The sequence below is a fragment of the Magallana gigas genome, chromosome 1 (genome assembly GCF_963853765.1).
Source record: "Magallana gigas chromosome 1, xbMagGiga1.1, whole genome shotgun sequence".
Classification (NCBI taxonomy): domain Eukaryota; kingdom Metazoa; phylum Mollusca; class Bivalvia; order Ostreida; family Ostreidae; genus Magallana; species Magallana gigas.
The window spans coordinates 33,331,397-33,355,369 of NC_088853.1; the positions used below are offsets into that span (position 1 = coordinate 33,331,397).

Below are 23,973 nucleotides of genomic sequence, written 5' to 3' on the forward strand. Positions count from 1 at the left end.
GGCAAATGATGATGCAGTTGATACCAAGTATCCAATGCTATTGGTACGGTCTACTAAGAACAACAAAACAGTCATACATTCGTACCCGACACAATTCAAACTTTCCACTGAGAGCAAACCAACAACTTAGCACCTATTTACCTGGTATTATTCAGTACACTGACCTATGAATACTGTCTATTGAGTGAAATAAAACAGCTACACATTAGTATTTTTTGTCTATTGATAATGTCACTGACAGAAACTCAACATCAATAGTGGTACCTAAGGCAATTGGTAGTCCTCTGAGAGCAACACAGCATCTACACATTAATATAACTTGTCTATTTATAAACCTTCTGGTAAGAACATAACCATTGCACCTTAGTACAGTAGGCTAAACATATGTTCACCTAAGAAAACCATATTGTTATGAATGATACCCTAGCTTATTGATAAAGTCCTCTGAGAGAAACATAATAATTGTACAATAGTACACTAGGCTATTGATGTGAATCACTAAGAACAAATTCCTATCATCCAATGAGACCAACATGGCATTTCATAATAACATCTTAAGCAATGATACAGTTCACTAGCATTTACACAACAGTTTTCAGTAAGTAATCTAGCCTTTTGATCAAATGTCATTGGAAGAGCTACCAATTGTACAACAGTAACTCAAGCAATTGATACCGTCTAATCAGAGCAACACGTACGATACACATATGTTACACAATACGATTCACACTGTCCTTTGAGAGCAACATAATAGTGATACATCAGAACCCTAAGCCATCGATATGGTCAACTGAGAGCAACACAACATTATTCTAAAGAACCAAACCAATTGGTAGCTATACTAAAAGCAACTGAACAGTTGTACAATCCAGTTTTATAACAGTACTCAAGGCAAATGATGATGCAGTTGATACCAAGTATCCAATGCTATTGGTACGGTCTACTAAGAACAACAAAACAGTCATACATTCGAACCCGACACAATTCAAACTTTCCACTGAGAGCAAACCAACAACTTAGCACCTATTTACCTGGTATTATTCAGTACACTGACCTATGAATACTGTCTATTGAGTGAAATAAAACAGTTACACATTAGTATTTTTTGTTTATTGATAATGTCACTGAGAGAAACTCAACATCAATAGTGGTACCTAAGGCAATTGGTAGTCTTCTGAGAGCAACACAACATCTATACATTAATATAACTTGTCTATTCATAAACCTTCTGGTAAGAACATAACCATTCCACCTTAGCACAGTAGGCTAAACATATGTTCACCTAAGAAAACCATACTATCTTATGCATGATACCCTAGCTTATTCATAAGGTCCTCTGAGAGAAACATAATAATTGTACAATAGTACACTAGGCTATTGATGTGAATCACTAAGAACAAATTCCTATCATCCAATGAGACCAACATGGCATTTCATAATTACATCTTAGGCAATGATACAGTTCACTAGGATTAACACAACAGTTTTCAATAAGTAATCTAGCATTTTGATCAAATGTCATTGGAAGGGCTACCAATTGTACAATAGTAACTCAGGCAATTGATACCGTCTAATCAGGGAAACACGTAAGTTAAACATATGTTACACAATACGATTCACACTGTCCTTTGAGAGCAACATAATTGTAATACATCAGAACCCTAAGCCATCGATATTGTCAACTGAGACCAACACAACATTATTCTAAAGAACCAAACCAATTGGTAGCTATACTAAAAGCAACTGAACAGTTGTACAATCCAGTTTTATAACAGTACTCAAGGCAAATGATGATGCAGTTGATACCAAGTATCCAATGCTATTGGTACGGTCTACTAAGAACAACAAAACAGTCATACATTCGTACCCGACACAATTCAAACTTTCCACTGAGAGCAAACCAACAACTTAGCACCTATTTACCTGGTATTATTCAGTACACTGACCTATGAATACTGTCTATTGAGTGAAATAAAACAGCTACACATTAGTATTTTTTGTCTATTGATAATGTCACTGAGAGAAACTTAACATCAATAGTGGTACCTAAGGCAATTGGTAGTCTTCTGAGAGCATCACAACATCGTTACATTAATATAACTTGTTTATTCATAAACCTTCTGGTAAGAACATAACCATTGCGCCTTAGTACAGTAGGCTAAACATATGTTCACCTAAGAAAACCATATTATCTTATGCATGATACCCTAGCTTATTGATAATGTCCTCTGAGAGAAACATAATAATTGTACAATAGTATACTAGGCTATTGATGTGAATCACCAAGAACAAATTCCTATCATCCAATGAGACCAACATGGCATTTCATAATATTTAACATCTTAGGCAATGATACAGTTCACTAGGATTAACACAACAGTTTTCAATAAGTAATCTAGCCTTTTGATCAAATGTCATTGGAAAAGCTACCAATTGTACAACAGTAACTCAGGCAATTGATACCGTCTAATCAGAGCAACACGTAAGTTACACATATGTTACACAATACGATTCACATTGTCCTTTGAGAGCAACATATTAGTAATATATCAGAACCCTAAGCCATCGATATGGTCAACTGAGACCAACACAACATTATTCTAAAGAACCAAACCAATTGGTAGCTATACTAAAAGCAACTGAACAGTTGTACAATCCAGTTTTATAACAGTACTCAAGGCAAATGATGATGCAGTTGATACCAAGTATCCAATGCTATTGGTACGGTCTACTAAGAACAACAAAACAGTCATACATTCGTACCCGACACAATTCAAACTTTCCACTGAGAGCAAACCAACAACTTAGCACCTATTTACCTGGTATTATTCAGTACACTGACCTATGAATACTGTCTATTGAGTGAAATAAAACAGCTACACATTAGTATTTTTTGTCTATTGATAATGTCACTGAGAGAAACTTAACATCAATAGTGGTACCTAAGGCAATTGGTAGTCTTTTGAGAGCAACACAACATCTATACATAAAGATAACTTGTCTATTCATAAACCTGCTGGTAAGAACATAACCATTGCACCTTAGTACAGTAGGCTAAACATATGTTCACCTAAGAAAACCATATTGTTATGAATGATACCCTAGCTTATTGATAAAGTCCTCTAAGAGAAACATAATAATTGTACAATAGTACACTAGGCTATTGATGTGAATCACTAAGAACAAATTCCTATCATCCAATGAGACCAACATGACCATACTATGTTATGGTATACTAAGAGCAACAAAACAGTGATTCATTCATACCCGACACAATTTATTTTTCCACTGAGAGCAACCCAACAGTTATGTACCTGTACTCAGGATATTGAAACTGTCAATATGGGAGCAACATTATATTTATTAATATGAACTGGTCAATTGCTATAGTCCACTGAGAGCAACTTTACAGCTATATCACTGGTATTCATCAACTGGGCATGAAATATAAACTTTGATAAGACCCCTGGAACAAACCAAGAGGTAAAAGGTCTTTTTTATTCGACCATTTGATGCCTTGTAGCGATAACTTTAATATGTGGAGCAGAAAAAAATTCCCTAGGGCAGAAAGTAAAAAAAATTGAAAAAAATGTGCAAAATTGACACATTTCAAACCAAATCAAATTTCAAATCCTATAGAATTTTATGTTTAAAATTAACAAACTTTGAGATGAGGTATAAGTAGTAGAAATTCAGATAAGAAGTTTCATTAAAAAAAGCTAGGACAGAACAAATTAGACCCGGTTTCGTTGAGTGATTTTCCCATCGATGAAAATGAAGGGAGGGTAATTGGAGGGTTATAATTTCTTACACCTTTACAAAGACATGAAATCATTAAAAAAGGATGGATACTCTAAGTATTCCGGTCTCTGTAGACTTAGGCAAGACCACAAATGAGCTACATCGTGATGGAAACGAATAAGTGGCATCAACGAAACCTGTATTTTAACAGTTTTATAAAACATACGCTTTTGGAACCCAAGATGGGCGATGATTATTAAAAAAAGCCTCCCTCATCTATTTCATCAACAATAAAAAGGGAAAAAATGCTTCCCTCTCACATCCATTTCTAGAAAATTTTACCCGAGAACCATTATTTCAACTTTATGTGGCCTTAGTTCATTAACTAAACTCTCAGAGTATTATAAATGAAATAGAATTTACTGTTAAATGCTTTGAGACTAACTTGAGACATCAACGAAACCTGTATTTTAACAGTTTTATAAAACATACGCTTTTGGAACCCAAGATGGGCGATGATTATAAAAAAAAGCCTCCCTCATCTATTTCATCAACAATAAAAAGGGAAAAAATGCTTCCCTCTCACATCCATTTCTAGAAAATTTTACCCGAGAACCATTATTTCAACTTTATGTGGCCTTAGTTCATTAACTAAACTCTCAGAGTATTATAAATGAAATAGAATTTACTGTTAAATGCTTTGAGACTAACTTGAGACCAGGAAAATAATGACTTGCTTGGTTTCTAAGAGAGAAAATTAAATATAAGCATACCCACCCCTAAAAACAAATGGGTTTCACAGGTTGAAAAACAAACTCAACACCATCCAGGAAGTTTTATCATTATGCGTGTCTAAAAAAAAAATAGTTCCATTAAATTCAATGTGATCATTCCACTAAAGTGATAGTTTTCCTAGCAAATGAGTCCAGAATCAATACTATAGGCCTAAGATAAGATACCATAAAAAGAAACGAGATATCTGTGATAACCCCTAGTGATACCCGGCTCTAATGTGAAAATACATAAAGGCAAAGTCATCATTTTAACAGGAGGTTGATGTTTGTTTTGTAAAAAAAAAACCAAATCATACCATATAGCATGTCTAAAAAAAGAGTGTGATAAAATTTCAAGCAGCTCTGATGAATAGTTGCTGAGAAATCTCTGATGACTATTTGTTTGAAATGTAAGGCTACAAATAAATAAAGGTGTCATTTAACAGGAAGTTGACATCTCATTAGTACAAAAATGAATACCACCATAAGGCATGCCTAAGCAAAAAGTGTGTTAAAATTTCAAGCATCTGCGATAAAAAAAATTGTTAATAATATGGACATACACAGAGAAGGACAGATAGACACACAAGGGTAAACAGTTTACCCCCTCTCCTTCCGAGCGGGGGTATTATTAGTTAATAGTCATGTAGTGACCGGGAACGGGATAATACCTGGTTAGTAAATTTCATACCTGGTGAGGCAAATTTACTAACCAGGTATCATCCCATACCCGGTCACTACATGACTATGTAATGATTATATCTTACCGACTGCCTTTGTGTTAATGACATAAAATTAATTCAACACTGAAAATCAAGCGTCTTATAACAAAGTTACAAGTTTCAATCTGGGTACAAAACCTGACGTCACAATACTCTAAGAATGATGTCATAATGCTCAAAGGGAAGATATATTTTGTTCTGACTGTGTATGGAATATACACGGTCTCCACGTGACTGCTGTTAGCCAATGATTTCTTTACAATTCAGCAGAAGGTAAGATATAAAAAGAAATTGTGACTATATACATATATATGGAATGACTAATAACTGTAATTAACAAAGTTTATTTTGATTGGCTATTTCCTTGCTAAAAAACTTTAAGAAGTCAACTCAAATTTTATGAAATTTGCAGAAAATATTTATCAATTATTTATAAATATCATACTGTAGATTCCATATTTTATGCAAGTACTTAATTCTGTGATTCAATTGTTTTTTATTAAGACACTAGAATATGAAATATGAAACAGCAAATTTGTATCCTGATTTCTAATTATCTACATTCATACGAAAAATGAAAATGAAATTCCGCAAGATGTGCTCCTCACGATTTTATGCAGATATCAATTTCTCACATTTAATTAGGAATTTACAGTATGCTAGTGTAAGAAATCTACTTCTGGCTCTAAGGGATGAAAAAGTATTCTGATCTACTCTTAAAATATTGCTGAACTCTGGAGAAAATGTCTTTTAAAATTCATCTTCTGTATAGTAAATAATTTAATGTCCAATAAAATTGAATCAGTGAAATGTTGAGAAAAAAAATTAAATTAAATTAAATCTGAAATGTTTGAACTTGAGTACCAATTCAACATTAATTAATAGAATTAATTACGAAAACAAGAAGTTTACTAAAGGAATTAAATAGCAAAAGTTAATAATTTCAATTCTAAGACAAAGTCAGGGACTGCAAAAAAAAAAAATGGTGCCAGAAGAGACTTCCATAATGTACCTGGGAGCTTTGATAACGGTGGTCACTGATTAATGGCTAGTGATTAAGATAACAAGTTCTTTAGCAAAGGAAGTGATGAGGCTTTTCCATCAGTCATCAAAGAATGGAGTTTCTCTTAGAAGACATGGCAGCTCTAAAATATAATAAACAGGATGAAAGTTTACAAAATATATACCTGTTAACCTTTCACTGCTGCTATGTGGGAGAAACTCCCCCTAACCAACTTGGCTAAGGGGGAGAATTTGCATAAAAAACGATTTTGCGCGTGAAATGCAAATAGGGACCAAAGTGGTTGTATCAACATCAGTACAAAACTCACTGAGATGGGGCAATACCTTTACGAGATCACTCTCATCATATTCTGTGAAAATCATAGTTTTTAATCTTTATCATTATATCATATATTAATGTGTGGTTTGACACAATATCATATATTATTATACCTTCATAAATTATTTTACCTCAATATGAATATTCTATATAACGCATCATCCAATTGGTTCTAGACAATCACATGTCTGGGCAATAAAACTTCCATAGTCATATTTTGGATTTGGAGGCCTTGTGCACTTTCCTGCAAGAGTTGTCATTCATTTAAGGTATTTGATCCATAATAGCCCCAGATTCAATGAATCTGGGATCATAACAGATATGTATGGACTTAATACGGTAATTAGTATACTTGGACATAATTTTCATATATAAGTATCAACATGTAACAGTGGAACGTGTCCTTATCAATGACCTTTCCCTTTTCTTGAAGAGTTGTCCCCCTTTGCTTTTATTCTAAAAAAATTTTAATTCTAGAAAATCTATATGGTATAAAAATTATTTTCATTAGTTTTTGTATTCCTAATGATAAAATACATCTTTATGACGTCCTGAATGTCGGTTCAATACAGACGCACTTATTGAAGTTGGTTGATTAAAATTTTCCAGAGAGCTATTACCGGTATAATACACCTTTACAGCCACTTGTGAACATGTACTGTTTACCATATAGCAGCTAATTAATTTTGCAAAATTATAGTCAATACAGTATATATTTTAAAATATCTTATAATTAAAACTCTACCAGTTCACATACGATCAAATTCATCTGACCCACCCCGTTCCTTACTTTCAGAAATCCAATTTCCGAAGAAATTGGAATTCCAATGTGGCCCCACCCTACTCCTCAAGATTTTGATTTGAAAGATTTTTGAACATTATCAGAGGTTGCTTTCAGTAAAGATACAGCTTTTCTAACCAAGTGGTTTTTAGAAAAAGATATTTTAAAAAATTTTCTATTTTTATAATCCTATGCTATGTAAATTTTAAATAAATGATTTTTGAGAAGAAAATTTTAAATATTTACACTTTACTCTTATGTAAAAGTACAACCCTCCATTGTGGCCTCACCCTACCCCTGAGGGTCATGATTTTCACAACTTTAAATCTACACTACATGAGGAAGCTTTCACACAAGTTTCACATTTCCTGGCTGATTGGTTGCTGATAAGAAGTATTTTAAAGATTGTATGTAAAACTCCAACACCCCCCCCCCTCCCATTGTGGCCCCACCTTACCACCAGGGGCAATGATTTGAACAAACTTGAATCTACACTATCTGAGGATGCTTCCACACAAGTTTCAGCTTTCCTGGCCAAATGGTTTCTGAGAAGAAGATTTTTGAAAAATATCAACAACATTTCATTAAATCCTAATGATCTCCCATTGAAAGAGAGCAGGGCCCCACATTTTAACAAACTTGAATCCCCTTCACCCAATGATGATGCTTTGTGGCTAGTTTGGTTAAAACTGGCCAAGTGGTTTCGGAGAAGAAGTCAAAAATGTAAAAAGTTTACAGACAGACAGACGGACGGACGGATGGACGGACAGACAGACAGACGGACGCCAGAAAAAAAGTGATCAGAAAAGCTCACTAGAGCTTTCAGCTCAAGTGAGCTTAAAACCTTAACCTCCTCCAGCACCTGAAACAGATGCAATTAGTTGTTTCAAATTTTCCTCACTTTCTCCTATGGTACAATGGAACTCCATATCAGAAAATTGATCCCATAGGACTATGATTTTCTTTGATGAGCTTGTTAAAATTAAAAAACTCTCAAAACATTACCATAATTACCATACTATGTAAAAATATGTAAAAAAGAAAATTCAATATTACAAACAATTTTAAAATTGCCAAAACACTACAATCATATCAGTAATTTTAAATTTCATCTAAATCAATGCCCTATAGGGTCATTTCATCAATTTACTTGAATAAAAATAGTTAACTTCTTTATAAATAATGATAATATTTATTTCCTAATAATGATAGAAACTTTTGGTTTACATGAACAAGTGATGATTTTTTTTTCTATAGAAGTTGTTATCTAAATGATTAAACTTAATTGTTGAACTTGTTGGAAATTTAGTTTGTTCACATAAATGAGAGGATGTACGAAAGAGAAACACACGTTTATCATCATAGTTGCAAGTAAACAACGAATTTGCCCTACCAGCATGGAGCTCCATTTTCCATAGGCGGTAATGTTTATGTTCCAGCCCAAATTTTCGTTCAGCAACGAGAGACCTCTGGAATGAAAGCTCATCAAATTGTCTTTTTCCTGTTAAAATTTCGTGGTGTGAAGTCAGATTCATTTTCCGGCAAAATGCATGTGTATTGAAAAACTCTGAAAATGAAAGTAAAAGTAGGGAATTTTACAGTTTGGGAAAGGGTGTACATCAAACATTTTCAATTCCTTCCTTCAAATGATAATAATAATTCAATTTTGACACTTGCTTTTAAAATTGCAAATACTCTTGTCTTACATGTGTCACACATTCTGATTTAAAATGTCCCAATAAATGTAAATACACTCTGAAAGTATAGGAACTATTTTGCTTAAAGGTACTACTTTGTTGTCCTACACACATTCTAAAAATAGTTAAAGGGATATACCCACATATTGACAAACAGACTCGGCACCGTAAATAACAGTTCCATTTAATTTAGTGTGACAATTCCACTCAAGTAATAATTTTCCTAGCAAATGAGTCCAAATTTAATACTGTAGGCCTAAAAAAAATTGTGCCAAAAAAGAAACAAAAAAAAAGAAATTGTCTCTATATGAATGGAACTACAGACCCTGAAACGTGCTACTACACCTCTAAAACGAACCGTACCGTTCCGTGCAAGAAACGAACCGTACCGTTCACAAAACGAAACGTACCGTTCACAAAGCGTACCGTACCGTTCACAAAACGAACCGTACCGTTCGCAAAGCGAACCGTACCGTTCGCAAAGCGAACCGTACCGTTCACAAAGCGAACCGTACCGTGCAAAAAGCGTGCAAGATAATTTATGCAAGACCCGCCTCCAGACGAACAAAAAAGCGTACCGTACCGTGCAATAAGTGTGCAACTTCCATATACGGCTTATTGACCTAATGTCTTTAGATGAGTACGGACAGAGATTATCGCTGACCAGATAAGTTCAATATTTAGCTAGATTTTTTATACGGGATTAGATAACACATACTAAGATTTAAAACTGTTATTCTTATTAAAACAGTTACAAAAATATTTCCTTTATTAGACCGTAAACATTTCTTTGTTTTTTGACAAAACTTGCATCGCCGATTTCTTAAACATTGTAAACTATTAACGTTCACACAATTATATTTATTAAATAATTTTATTAAATGCAAGTTTGAACAGGAAAAAGTACACGCATTCCATAAAATAACTTCCAACTTTATTTCCTGCATAGCTGGTAATGGCGTCGTGATTTCACATGAACAAAAATCACTCGCGCGAAACACGAGTACAGAAGCTGATCTTTGGTTCTATACACAACAGGTGTTATTGTCTTTCTTTGTTTTTTAGCAGTTATTGTACTTTACAACTAACTCTGTATATTTGGACGCTTAAACAGGTGTATACGAGATGCCGGTATTCACACCTTTCTACGGACACCTGTTAGGTAACTCATCACAATCTGTCGTGTGTATAGTCTAAATATATCTTACTTATACTTTGTTAGTTTCATGGCTTTTCTTAATCTCTAGAAAACAAAAGAACTGTCTGTAGAAATGAACACAAACAACTACACATAAGACTATCGGCGCGTGGATCCGTAGAACAATTCAGCGACTCTGTACATGCGGGATTTTCACATATTAACTTGCGATTAAATATCATTTACCGGGTACATTAATGTATCAAAAAATGATTAATTACATCATAAATAATTGAATGAGATAACAAGTACATGTAAGCACAAACACAGCTCTTTTTAAATTTATTTTCAATCTGTGATGTGAAATAGCGTCGAAATTTTAACCGTCGAGATCAATCTATATATTACACATGTACATCGTCCACTGTGCAAACGTTTAGTCATTGTGTTGAAATCGTTGTGAAAACCATGATTCTAAAATAAATGAATTAAATTCAAACAAATAAAAATCTAATAATTCAAAATTGTTTGCACACAATCACATACACCCACAAATTGAGAGAGAGAGAGAGAGAGAGAGAGAGAGAGAGAGAGAGAGAACGAGAACTTGTGTGTTGATTATAATACTTAAATTAAAGTTTTATTACTGAACTTTATTATTTCGCTTTAAGTTTCTATAGTTGGTCATTTGAGCGGGATTTTATCTCAGGACTCCACGTGCTTCGCCTGTCAATCAGTTTAAGTATAACAGTACAGATCACGCCATGCGCCGCGTGCTACTTGGCTCCTCCTATATGGCTAGAAGAAAATTATCGAATGAAACATTTTTGTTTTTATTTCTTAAATCCCTATTGAAAAGAGTGTTCCTATTTTAAATTATTCAACAATAATTTCTTTTCGATTTCATGATTATAATTCAGGTACTGGCGATCAGAGTCGTTTTCCCTCGCTGTCGTTTTATTTTGTTACTTGATAAATTCTTTTATATTTATCACTTTTAACATTCATTTGTTGATTACCGGGTATTTTTTCGTGTCCTATTTACAAAAAGTTTGTGTGTAAAAAGGTGAATTAAATATAAACAGGTTAGTCAGCATTTGTAAAACGTCAGCTAAATCGCATGCATACAGTGAAGAGCGGACACTTGTTCAACAGAATGATAAATATCGCCATTACATATATAAAAGTTATTGACTTGTTGTGTATATCCAGTTGTGTACATATCGTAAGAATATGTTACATGTACATGTATAGTTTAACGGAAAAACAAAAACTAATTGTCATATTTTGACTATACACGCGATCTTAGTTCAGATAAGAGAAGCGATGACGCGTTACATGTAGGTATAATCTGTGTATTCGAACAATTGCAGAAAATCATAGAATCAATATTTAAATGAATAAAATTTGTGTCAAAAACTATATAACAGTTTAATTCAAGATTTCTTATCTGAAATTCATTGTTTATCTTATCATTAATTTTACATCGTCTATTCACTAAGGCAATCGGCAGTAGTACTACAGTAGTACTAGTACGCAATAAAGAATGATCATACGAATTATGAATAATAACAACTAGCCGAGAATCAAGACAACGATAAAGGAAACTAAAGAAATATCGGAATAAAGTCTGGGCAATTTTTTGTAGAAATTTTTAATGGATTAGAAATATTTAATGACTTCAACTCAAGTACATGTATAGAAATAAAAACTTTAGACGATTTGTAAAATTATCGACAGCTCGCTGAATTAACAAAAATATATCGGATTAAAGTCAAACAGTTCTTTTAATCTATCTTAATGATTACATTTATCTAAATTAAATACTAATAATAACAGATTGATCAAAATTAAAATTACCCCCGCTTCCTGGTTGTCACTGAGTACACGTTTCGCGCAACGTATCAAAAACGGGGGAACGGATGGAAGTCCTGATTTTAAATAGATCGATTGAAATACTTTTGTAATATATCATATAAATAAAGAAAATTCTGGTCATAATTACCACCATGCTGAAGTAGATCAGGCAAAAACTAAACAAAATTATATCGAGAAAAATCAAAGCGTGCAGGCCACGCCTACCTCATTAATAAAGCGCGCAAACCGTTCACAAAGCGTGCAGCTAATTTTAGCAAAGCGTACCGTGCAAGAAGCGAACCGTTCCGTTCACAAAGCGTACCGTACCGTTCACAAAGCGAACCGTACCGTTCACAAAACGAACCGTACCGTTCACAAAGCGAACCGTACCGTTCAAAAAGCGTAACGAACCGAACCGTGCAACTGGTGTAGTAGCACGTTTCAGGGTCTGTACAATTGATTAAGTACACATTTTGATTGGCTATATCCTTGTGTAATACCTTTAAGAGACTTCCGTCAAATTTTTTCAGCCCTGACGAATCTCGCTGAGATTTATAGTAGACCAACATTACAACCAGAAACAACAAGTTCATGATTAAACAACCTGAGAATGCGTCCACACAAGTTTTAGCTTTTCTGGCCAAATAGTTTTTAAGAAGGAGATTTTTAAAGATTTTCTCTATATATTCCCATGTAAAATTTGATCCCCCCATGGTGGCCCCATCCTACCATTGGGGACCATGATTTGAAAAACTTTAATCTACACTACCCAAGGATTTATTTAGGAGAAGATTTTTTAAAATACCAACAAATTTTTTTATAATTCTGAATTATCTCGCGCCCCATTTATACCTCATTTGAACTTATTAAAGTGTATAGTACAAAATCAATATTATTATAGTTATCCAGGTCCAATCAAGGGGTATGAGGATTTATCCTGGGTTGTATTCCATACAGCCTGAGGCTGCAGGCCCGAAGGGTGTATGGGGACATAACTCTGTCAAAAATTGCTCGATCGTACCCAAAATCAAACTTGACCGAGATATTATGATACTTCTGTATACCAAATTTCATTGCAACCTATGAAAAGAAAACGAACAGAAACTAAAGTAAGAACCAGTAATAACTAAGATATAATCATCAGAGGGCACCTGCTCCATTATGTAGTTTTCTTTTGTACCATATCATAACATATGGTAACTTCTTTGTATTTTCCATATGAAAAAAAAGGGAAACTTAATATCTATTATAGTTACTTAAGCAATAACTGACATTTAATTAGCTAAACAATAGATTTGAAAGACTGGCCTTCGCAAGTCGCCTGGGATACCTGTGCCAGGTTCCCTGAAAACCTGGAAGGTGGGAACACTCTGGATCAGGTCTGTCAACGTGGCCCAACTTCGAAGGAGTTGGTCAGCCAACCACTCGCACACTCTTAGTCGCATAGCCGTGGCTTCATCCCCCAAGGGCATGGACCTCCTAAACACAGGGTGAAGGTGGGAGAGCGTCACATGATCCCTCAACTTGTTCGTCCTCTCGGCACAATTGGGAAAGGGGCAGGAAGAGAGTGGCGATCATCTCCTCCTGCTGCGAAGCTGGTCGTCTCTGGGTGGAGCTGGACCACTTGGGCTAGGAGCTTGCCACCCTCCATGCTCTTCGCAGGGTAGGGATCCCCCTTCTTGTCACTGGCTTGCCAGGATGGCCTCCTGGCACACGCTCCATAAGACAGTGGTGGCCCCTCGGGGGCAGCCATCAAGGCTTCCTCTTCCTCATGATGTGATGGCGGCTCCACAGGGGGGCCAGCCATCGGGTCTCCCCTGTCTCCGCCGGCCTGCTCGGTAGGCGTCCCTGCGTTGCATTCGTGCCACAATGGTGCCATGGGTGTTCTCTCATTCCGCCACTCCCGGCGGGAGGAGGTGCAGTCTTCTTCGCTGTCAGAATTTCTGTAAAGGAGAACAAGACGAATAACAACCCCCCCCCCCCCCCCCCAACACAGTTTGGGCACACAAATTGTTTAAAGGTGGAGGCCTCCTCAGGGGTGACACCCACACACAGACCGTGAAACCATTCGTCACTGTACCATTAACTTCTCATCGTCAGGGCGCCGACAGGTACAAACACAATCTCATTAGATGGGCCCGGAGATGAGGGGCATGTGGGGGAGGCTACATTAGGTTTTGGTTACGGGGACGCCCCTGATGTCTGGGGGGGGCTTGGGAGAACTGTCAGGAGGCCCTCTGGCAGCAGGAGAGTGTTTTGGGGGCCGACCTCGGCGTGGCTGCTGCCTGAGGGGGATTCGGGAAGCTTGCAGGCACCCGCCGCCCCTGCAGGGGGGCTGGAAGCCAAGACGCTCCCGGTCTCCTGCTTGGCACTCTCAGAGTTCTCAAAGTTCTCCCTAAACCGAACGAGCCATGGGGGGATGTCCCTGTCAACACACTTCTTCAAGCAGTCATGATTGGCCACAATGACTGCCGACTTGGTCTTTACTTGGTACAGGTGGGGGGTCAGCTTCTTGACTATGATACCAGGGCCCTTCCAGGACGGGCTACGCTTGCAACACTTCCCCTTCACCGTCGCGGTGTCCAGCTCATACACAACATCTCCTTCTTCAAAGGGGCGGGTAGCGGCCCTGATGTTATAATCTCTTTTTATCCCTCCTCAGAGATGTGCAGGCGCCTCCTGGCTGTCTCGTGACCAGTCAGTATTTTGTCTTCAAGGTCCCTCACATACGTCTCGATATCTGCAGGGCCCTCCTGCAGGGGGGACCTGTACATCAGGCTAGCTGGCGTATTGACCTCTCTACAAAGCATGAGTTTGTTGGCGATGAACCTTGAATTACGATTGTCTGCAGAGCGGAAGGCCCCTGCTATCTGGGCCAGATGCTCGTCCCAACAGTCTTGGGCCTTATCAATATAACACCTTACCGCATCCATAAGGGTTCTATTGTAGCGCTCCACCTGTCAATTGGCAGACGGACGGTAGGGGGTGGTGGGGGCCTTAAGTATTCAGAGGAGGTCACACACAGCAGTAAACAACTTACTTTCAAAGTTGCGCCCCTGATCTGTAAATATCTCAAGGGGGCAGCCGAACCTAACAAAGAATTCGTCCACTGCCGCTTTGGCAGTAACCTCAGCTGTCTGGGAGGGGAGGGGGACACAATCCACCCACTTAGTAAATTGGTCCACCATGACTAGGACATACTCATTCCCCTTTGGAGTCTTAGGGCGCGGTCCAAGGAAGTCAAGGTGCACCCTCTCCATGGGTGCCCCGGCATGATACTTAATCATTTCTGCCCTGGCGTGGCACTGTGGGCGCTTATTTCTACTGCAGGGGCCACAAGTGCTAACAAACCTCTCGGCCCCCCACATCATCCCGTACCAATATAAATGCAATCTCATCCGGGCCTTGGTGTGCTCGATCCCTTGATGTCCAGCCGCTGGTATATCGTAGCAGAGTCGCAGAACCTCTCTCCTCAGCTCTATGGGGACGACCAGAACTTTCCTTTTCTCTCCCCCCTCCTCTGTCTCTTTCCAAAGGACCCTGTCGTTGTCCAACTGCAACAAAATCCTGTTGATATAGTAATGTTTGACAGCTGGACTGGCTAGGAACAGTTTGTCTTCCTGGGTCACTTTACTGGCTACGGCTCATCTCATCGGGGGTGAGGCCCACCAAGGAAGGCGGTCCAACCAAGCCTTCCAAGGAAATTCCTATGATACAGGCGAAACTGGGGGTAATGATTTATTTGGATCTGAGACTGGCATGGGCCATTTGGACTGCTCTGACCCTCACAGTTGTCTTCACGGATCCGGCCCATAAGCTTCTTGGAGACATAGCCCAGAGCTGCCTCGCTGATAGAGGGCCGGGCTTCTTCTCGGTCAACAATAATGGGGCTCTGATCCTTCGTAAGGCTAGATTCTTCCCCCAACAAGGGGGAATATGTCCAACTACCAGGCCTAGCTAGAGGGACCACATCGTCAACTTCATCCGCAAAAGCAATCCAGAACTGGTGGGCTCTAGTACACTTAAGGCAGCCACCACAAGGCAAATCACTAAGGTTAACGGTGAAATCCACCCCCCTACACCTGGATGGGGGTGGCGGTCTGTACAGTGCATCAGCGTTCACATGGTGCCTTTCTGGTCTATGTTGGATCACCATATCGTACTGACTAAGCTCCTCGAGCCAGCGAGCAAGCTGATCTTGAGGGGTACTTGAAGTTGAGCAACTAAATAAGGCTATGGTGATGTGTGCGAACGACAAATATACGGCCAAGCAAGTAATGTCTGTACATGTGCGTGAATCTGATAATTGCTAGGAGCTCCTTCCAGGTAGTGCAATTCCTCCTCTGTTCTGCTAACAGGCTGAGACTACCGTAGGCTATCAGCTTTCTTGCCCCTCCTGGATCTGTGAGAGCTCAGCACCTATCGCCTCCGCTGACGCGTCAGTGTCCAGTACAAACTCGTCCTCTGCAGTAGGGAGGGCTAAGATTGGGGGTGAAGTGAGAACTTTCCGGAGGGCCGCAACAGCAGTCCACTGCTGTGGTCCTCATAAACAAGGTTTCTTCCCAGTGACACTGTACAACGGTTGGGCAATCTGGGCAAAGCCGGCAATGAACCCCCTGTGGTAGTTGGCAAAGCTGAGGAACCGCTCAACACAGTGGTAGGCGTCGTCCAGTCCTTTACAGCCTCTATGTACTCATCCCCCACTCATCAGCGCTGAAACACTGTCCTCAGATTGGCTAGGTGATCCTCAAAGTCCCGCCTAAGCACTAAGGCATCGTCCAGAAATGCCAGGACTATGCTCCATGTGAGCCCCCACAGAACTAAGTTCATGGCTCGGAAAAAGGTTGCTGGGGCGTTACACAAGCCGAAACCCATATGCCGGAACTCAAACAGGCCATTTCGGGTGACGAAGGCAGTCTTCTTCCGGTCATTAGGGCTTATCATAACTTGATGGAAGGCGGAGTTCCCATCCAGCTTGGAAAACCAAATGTTCCCTGACAAAGTTTTGAAACACTCATCGATCAATGGGAGAGGAAATACATCCTTCCTTGTAACGTTGTTCAGCCTGCGGTAGTCCAGGCACCATCGGACTTGCCCATCCTTCTTACCGATGAGCACCAGCGCTGACGCCCACTCAGACATAGAGGGCTGAATCACCCCAGCGTCCAGCATATTCTTGAGATGCGCCGAGGATCGTTCTAGCAGGTCCTGCAAATGGGTGGGCACCTTAGGGTGAGATCCCCCAGGCTCACACACAGCTTAACTCCAGGCCACTCTCCTAGGGTAGGGCGCAGGCAAATGAGCCTCAACTACCTCTCCTAGGAAGCTCCCCTCCTTCAGAGTAATTTCCAAAGCGTTCACCAGGCAAGCCACGAAGGCATCTCCAGCGGCAAGGTAAGTATGGGACATAAGCAAAGCCTCTGACACTTTCTCTATCCCCAGAATGGTCATGAATTCAGACAGACTCCTGTCCAGCTTGAAGGGCCACAATACAGCAGAGCCGGCACAAACGCAGACCTCACGCACTAGCGTCATGCGAGCAACGCTCTCCGTCTCACCTCTACCATAGGTCATCTGCATCTCTTCCCCACACAAGTTTATCACCCCGAGCTCCAGTCCATCTTAGCCTTGTGTTCCCATAGGATGTCAATTCCCAACAACTAGTGATGGGAATCGGTGAGATTTTCATTATCGATAATCAGTTTCCCTTAACTAATTAATCATCAATTATAATCGGAAATTTTTATATTTTATAGTGTAGTGCAAAATAAATGTAAATAAACAAGTTACAATGAACAGACTCATTACTAGGCTTTTGTAATTTGATTTACTTAGTATTTCTAGCGATAAAAAAACTATATTCAAAAGATTTTCCTTTGTAGGCAGTCCAACATTAATTTTCTTGAAACCAAAATGCGTCCAAATTCTAGAATGTGCTATATTTCCTGAGTAAGAATATCAAGCTCGTCTGACATGTCAGCCATTTTCAGACCGCGCACCTGTTTAGGGTATAGATAGTTCGCGTTTAGAATATTCTTTTTATGATATGTGCTTGTTGAAAGGGAAAAAAACCTTAACTGATTATTCGTAATGAAACCTTTTATGATCGAGCGCTTAGAATGCAATAACAATCGATCGATTTTCGATCATAATCGATGACTGGAAATCACTACCAACAACATCCTGTCCTTAAGAGGGGCCACATAAAGATCCACCTGATGAGTGTGCTGGCCTACACCAAGGTCAAATGGGCTGGCAACAAATTCCTGGAGATGGGCTTCATTTCCGGCTTGCAGCAAAGTGACCTGTCTCTTAATGGGGGGCTTTGACTCCAAATTGTCATAGAACTTCCTCCCAAGTACACTCACTTCTGCCCCAGTATCCACCACAGCTTCAATGGGGGCTCCCTGGATCCTCAGCTTTATGGTAAATGCAGTCCATGGGCAATGCTGGCTTTCTGTGACACACAACTCCCCCTCCATAGGGACTGCCTGTGGGTTTAAAGGCATCCTACTTTTATCCTCGCTGTTTTCATGGGGCCCAGACTCTGAGGTCATATCCTCCCTTGGTGGCTCCTGCAGCTTCAGACTGGGGTCTTCTGGAGTCAGGATCTCATCACTAGGAACCGGAGGTTCCTCCTCTTCAGTCAGCAGCTCCTCCTCAGGAAATGGTTCAGTTATGGGCTGATTCCTGACACGCACTCCAAATCCACCACCCTGCTTGGAATGCTCAAGACGGGTTTCCCCTGACTGACCAAACTCTGGCTTCACACTCTGCATGTCCTCTTTAAAACATTGGCAAGCTCTGGCTGCCCCCGGCCCTCCTTGTGGAGGAGGTGGCGGCGACGGAGGCATCGGGTCTGCTGGGGCCCTGCCACTCTCCCTCAATTCTCAAACTGCTGCATCGGCTCCTGAGTTCCTTAATCTCACTCTCCCCTTCACCATCCTTCTGGCTATCTACAGATACCTTGTCCTTATCCGCCATGGACCTAACCGCCTCCCGCTTAGGCTTGGGGGGTCTGCTCTGACGCGAATGCTGGAAGTACTGCATGTGGTCGACAGCTTCCTCCATAGTCTTGGGTTGGCCATCCAAAGTGTACAAACCCGCCTCCCGGTCCTCCGCTCCATAACACAGACGAGGTATAGCCTGGGCATGAACATCCGGTAGCTGGGGGAATGCACGAGTAGCCAAGGTGAGCACTCAGTCAGACCACTGTCGCAGGGATTCACCACTATTCTGTGTCGCCGATTGGAAATTAAGTTGATGAGTGAGGTCTGGTGCTGATGAGCCAAAGCGCTTGTCAAACTTCCTGAGTATTTCGCTGAACCTCAGGCGGGGGTAGTCTCCAGCATCAAAGTGTAATACTCAATGGCTGGGCCCTCCAGAAAGAAACAGAATTGATCATGTTGCTCGGTCTCATTCCACTGTTGGCGAACAAATTTATGAAGGAAGGCTTTCAAGTTGCACTTGCCATCATAGCGGAGATCCTTATATCTAGGTCTATTCCGGACGGTCGGGTGGCTGGAACTGGCTGGTAGTGCAGCATAGTCTTGAGGATTGTACCGCACCACAGGCAGCTGCACATCTCCAGATGAGCCATAGGTCGCAATGGGCTTCTGCGAAAACTCCGGGGCATGGCGAGATGCTGCGGATAACCGCGCGTGCTCATGGGGATGATGAGGCGCTGCAGATAACCGCACATGTTCATGGGGATGATGAGGCGCTGCGGATAACCGCGCATCTTCATGGGTATGATGAGACGCTGCGGATATCCGTGCATATTCAGGGGGACTGCAAGACGCAGCGGGATTCCGCGCGTGACTTGCATTAGAAGGTATTTCTCTAGTGGGGGGCTCATATGCATGAGGTACTGGGATGTATGAATGGTCACCCAGGAGATGGGGTTCCCCAGACAAGGGCTCATGATACTGTGGCTGGACTTAAGCTATTCTACTTCCCTCTCCCTCAGGACTGTAAGGCTGGGAGGAGGCCTCAAGCGTTGGGACCGCATAACCTGTAAAATACTGGTGCTGTCCCAACATTGTCCCCCCCTGCACAGTAACATACTGATCATCCCCGGGCTGAGGTGTTGGGTAATAACAGCTGGGTGCGACCGGCTGGGTTACAGCAGTGCACATGCGCAGACCAAAGTATCCCTGTGAGGTATGGACCAAGGACTCCTGGACCCTAGTGGCAAGGTACTCCCCCCCAGGGGAAGGATGGCGAGGCACCCAATGAGGGGGCCTACTACCTGGCATGGAGTTACTATTCCCTGGGGCAGGGCTAGGCTGAGCAAGTGAAGCTTGGGGTTGAGAATCAACAATTTGAGATGCATGTGGCAAATCAACAAGCTGCCCTTGGTTTACACTAGCAGGGTCCTGGGGTTGGTTAGTTGAACTAGTAGGGCAATAGCTACAGGGCTGGGATGTGGGCTGGTATGTGGGCCTGACAGGCCCACCGGGCATGGAGTTGGAGGGGGACGGGGTGATGGGGGGATCAAGGTCTAGCAGGTGGGGTCTCAGGTCCCCTTGAACATTAGGCGGATGCAGCGGGGTGACTCCAATGGTATCCTAAGGCCCTTGGATGACAGGAACATCCCTAACAGTTAGGTCACACTTACATGTAATGGTCATATGGGAAAGACGTGACATGGGGACCCCTACATATTCGCTAGGTGGGACAAATTCCCTATAACAAACTGGTGAACTGCATCTTACCGAAGAGCCAGGGGACACCCCTAGCTGAATACTACTGGCTGGTCCAGGCACAACAGAGTGTGCCACCTTGACCTCTGGCTCCCTTACTGTACCCTGCCAAACCAACCTCCCACACTTGGGATAGTCTGCCTGCCCTCCTGGAAAGCGGGATGGGCCGGCAGCCTGACCTAACCTAACAATGCTAGGAGCACAGTAACCCATATTGCCCGGAGTTCTAACACCTACTGTATCTGGGCCAAGATGTCTGTTCCTCATCAGGTGTTAAAGTGTCGTCTAACCCCAATAGTGTAGCGGCTTAGGTCAATATTTCAGCAAGATATTTCACTTGTGGATACAAGCACCAAATTTTGCATGAAGGTTTCTTGAACATTACTTGATCAAAAAATATCGTTGGCCATTCAAGTTTTGGTCATTTTCAAGATGGCCGCCTCTTATTTCAAAATGGTGTCTTTTTTTCATAATGTTTTCATGATATTTTGAATATTTCTGGGTAATGTTTTTATTTTCTGTGAAATTATAAAGAAGAATTTGTTGTATGATATAATTTGATGTTCATTTCAGATATGAACACTCTGCGCATGAATTCGAGTTTGGTGCTTGTATCCACAAGTGAAATATTTCATCCACTATCCGCTACACTACAAGGCTTGCAAAGCCTCTTCAAATGAAACATTCATGATGAGCGAATGGTACAATACACAAAAACCTTCCAAGTCAAAATCAACACAGACTATGCGAGAAAATGCAAAATATATGCTAAATACAACAAACTATACCTATCAACAATGGAATGAAAACTTTAAATGGGAAAACTATGCACAAAATATGCAGAGGTGAAAATAAATTCACAAATTAATCCTACAATCCTAAGCATGTGGTGGCCCCCAAAATGGGGGCTACACCCGTATATCTACAGAAGAAAAAAAAACGCCTAATAAACAGCTTTGACACTTTGCAGGAAAAAAATTGTTCCTGTCTTATATATACAGTGAGTTAAGGGCCACGAGTTGGGCGCCAATATGGTGTTTATATACCTAACACTGCCTATGATATTAACCGTGGGTTACCCCGAACTCACCTGTACATCTCTATCCGTTGCTGTCAACTTCTAGAAAGGCGATTGGGTCCAAATCCCTTTTAGCTCGTGCAGGGGTTCCCGCCATGTGACGTCACGGGCTATTAGATAGCCCGTACGGGAAACGATTCCACAAACACCACACACACAAGAAATCCAAACTAATTAAATCTGTAAGCGAAAAAAAAAAAAAAATGTGTGCAAAGATACAGAGCTCTATTACCATACATATTCTTGTATTCTATTATTAATATGAAAATTATCCCTTCCCCACCACAAAAGCTTGAAAAATACACACAAAATCACATATGTATCATTTAAATTTATTGTAAAAAAACCAAACACTTTTCACGTATGCTTATATGTACATGTATTCATTTTTAAAATACATGTAGTACAACTGTTTGTTGCATGAACATTTATGTAGGATCCATTCATATATGTAGGGGATACAATCAACAGTCAGAGGTTTCTAAATTTTTGGAGTAAAGAATTTTGTTACTTTAATAAGTATGAACATTTGAAGTTTCCATTCATACATGCCAACTTTTGAAAATCTCCATGGGGGATTTTACGCGCGACGACATTTTCCTTGAAGGAAATTTCGCGGCATTTTGTCGTGTAATTGCTTTGTATAAACAATTGAACTCTTAGAAATTCATCTGTTTCTTTATCTATTTATCATTATCCTAATGTGTTTATCAAACAATCTCCTCTTTCAAATGAAATCATAAATAAAGTTCATAACTTTATTTTCATATACTAAATCAATCTTTGAAATCTCCACAAACAATAAATAGTATGGTATAGCAGTTCAAAAAGCACTAAATTCTGCAACGCAGTTGGCAAACAGGACCTCTGCTCTTGTGACATCTACAAAATAAAATGAATAATTAATTAAATTAAATATTAAAAAGCATTTATGGGTCAAGTTGCTATAAAAAGTGAAAGAAAGTATTTATAATTGTTTCCTGGCTTAAAATTCTTTAGAAATATTATATACTAGCTTATTAAAAAATTTAGTTACCTTCATCTTGCTCCAATTTTGATTTCACAAACAAGTTGGTAGCAGCAGGTGGCTTGATGAATGGCTGTTTTCGTGTTCTTTGTAACATCATTCATTCCACCATGGTCTACCCTAAAATCCCTCAAAATAAAAAAAAATTGTTACTCATAAAGTTTAACATATCTACAATATTCTTCTTGTAGATAATGTATTATAATAGCTATCAATCTCTCCTTGTGTCATGTGTACACAATAAAATGTACCCTGTCAATAAATATATTTAGTTGTACTATATATAAGTTAAACATACCTATTGCACGGCAATATACATGGTTGTCATCCAATTACGATCCCGATAGTCATCACGAAAATCGGGAATCTGCCTCCCGATATTGGGATGAAAGTTTCGTTTTCTTTGGTGGTGTAACCCCATTCTTGTCGAAGTTTGTGTAAAAAGTGTGGCATTTCGCTATCCATCCCGATACTTCCCGATTAATTACTATCAAAACATGCTCCCCATTAGGTTTGCAAGCACCCAGACACAGGTAGCGTACAGGTAATTACACCGATATACACACACGCGATATAGGTAAACAGCAATGGCGGTCATAATCCCGCTTTTTGATTGGTTAGCGTAGACAAGCAGCGCGGGATTTGAAATTTTAGATGGAAATCGGGACTTACTGTCGTAAAACGGGTTGGACTTTTTGAGAATCGGGATTTCGAGGTATTTTGACAATCCCGATCGGGACATCGGGATTTGTATTTTTGATGACGTGAAATCGGGAGAATCCCGCAAAAATCGGGATAGTTGGCATGTATGTCCATTTGATAAGTCAGGTTATTAATTATATGAAGAATAATCAATAAATGACTTTATTTTAGTAATACAGAACTGTAGTTTTCAAGTTGACAATATTTGATCTTTAATATTGAAAAATTTTCAGACAAGTGAAGTTAAAGTTTGGACTAGTAAATTCTTGGTCACTTGTCCAAATGGACAATGTAGAGCCCTGGCCTTTATCAAATGTTGTGGATTTTCCAAAATCTAAACATAGGTAATCACAGATTACAAAGCTCACCGAGACGAGGCATCACCCCTATGAGACCACCTTTATCATATT

General features: G+C 39.9%; 2 long non-coding RNA genes across 3 annotated transcripts; both read right to left on the bottom strand.

Annotated features, from left to right (window-relative positions):
• Positions 1-6,123: 6,123 nt before the first annotated feature.
• Positions 6,124-22,006, bottom strand: LOC136270061 (uncharacterized). Its single transcript, XR_010707702.1, has 4 exons — positions 21,847-22,006; positions 8,753-8,926; positions 6,710-6,822; positions 6,124-6,381 (listed from the first exon to the last, which is right to left on the bottom strand). It is a non-coding gene; the product is annotated as an uncharacterized lncRNA (long non-coding RNA).
• Positions 22,007-22,578: 572 nt separating this feature from the next.
• Positions 22,579-23,445, bottom strand: LOC105319073 (uncharacterized). 2 transcript variants are annotated; one of them, XR_010711921.1, is made up of 3 exons: positions 23,160-23,445; positions 22,871-22,990; positions 22,579-22,716 (listed from the first exon to the last, which is right to left on the bottom strand). It is a non-coding gene; the product is annotated as an uncharacterized lncRNA (long non-coding RNA). The 2 variants fall into 2 exon arrangements; XR_010711922.1 differs by having other exon boundaries at positions 22,871-22,981; positions 23,160-23,443.
• Between the last annotated feature and the right edge of the window lie 528 nt (positions 23,446-23,973).